Raw genomic sequence first — 1,317 nt, 5'->3', positions numbered from 1 at the left:
GGATACTAACAACAGTTACGGCCTAAATAAAGCCATTATATATTGATCCAACATGGCTAGACGTTTCATTACGTTCATAACATGTTTTAAGACATCAAAAGTGTGTGTCACCTCGGTCCGAACAGATAAAGTAAAAACTGATCGATTTCAGCAGAAATACTGTAAAAATATCCTGACACATCAGAGAGGGGAAGATATTCCATATAAGTTTCCACAAAATTAACAGAAAATCAAAATATATTGGAATGCTTCCAAAAAGAGTTATTTAGCAAAAATGAACAGCCATCCTTCTTTGTTATAATCAGTGGCGACTGGGCATTAGAGGGCAATAATAAAGAAAAGATAATATTCCATTTAAAAAAATGTCAATATTTGTGTTTTTTAAATACGGAATGTTCGCAGTAATTTTTGTAAAATATGATACCTGTGCAAAATATATGATTTATGTCCCTGTCTGTCATAGCACGTCCAGTCTTCATGCGTGTTCTAGCTGCGTTCAGGGCAATCTCAGGATTGCCTGCAGAATGTGGGTCTTAGAAGCACTTTAGCCAATTTCTGATTAAATGAAAACATGTGTGACATACACTTTAGCCAACCAGCGTCCTAAAGAAACTCAGCCCGGGGCAACATTGGTTTTGCCCCAAGCTAGCTCGTTCTTGTCATAGTATCCTCAGCCGGATGACATCCTGGAGGAAGTAAAGAGGTTATTTACTGTTACTTTTTTACATGTCGGAATAAATATACATTTTTAACTGCAAAGTAGCAAAGATGCGTGTGTTTTTGATACCTTAAATGTTTTGCATTAAATCAAACTATGATGTTTGCTGAAATTGAATTTCACCAACCACCACTGGTTATAATTTAACATGTGTGTGCAAGTGCAACATCCTATTTTCTTGTATAATTTGAATAAAATGGGTCTAAAATAATTAGGTAAATATTGGCTCGATTAATTAAGGTTGTTTTTTATTTCACCCCCTCAAGGGTCATTTTACTAATTCCCCATCAGATTATTATGATAAACAACACCAACATTAACTCTAAATAAAAATGAATTACCCTTTAAATATCTAAGTGAGCGTGTGCCATTTACTGTTATTTCCTATAATTTGTAGGTAATTAAATAATGTCCTTCTTAAAATATATTCTTCTCTAATTGCTCTTATTTTTCTCTCCAGAAGGCAGTGTGTGTTTCTTAGTGTGTGCTCACTTATACTGTATGATGAGGGGCCGGCTCGTTCATATCTGGAGCCTATCACGTGCCGCCTCTCTACCGGACACACCTCCAAGATATGATCGCTCACTAAATGTATATAT

This window comes from Gasterosteus aculeatus, chromosome 5 (genome assembly GCF_964276395.1).
Source record: "Gasterosteus aculeatus chromosome 5, fGasAcu3.hap1.1, whole genome shotgun sequence".
Classification (NCBI taxonomy): domain Eukaryota; kingdom Metazoa; phylum Chordata; class Actinopteri; order Perciformes; family Gasterosteidae; genus Gasterosteus; species Gasterosteus aculeatus.
This window is presented reverse-complemented; position numbering follows the sequence as displayed.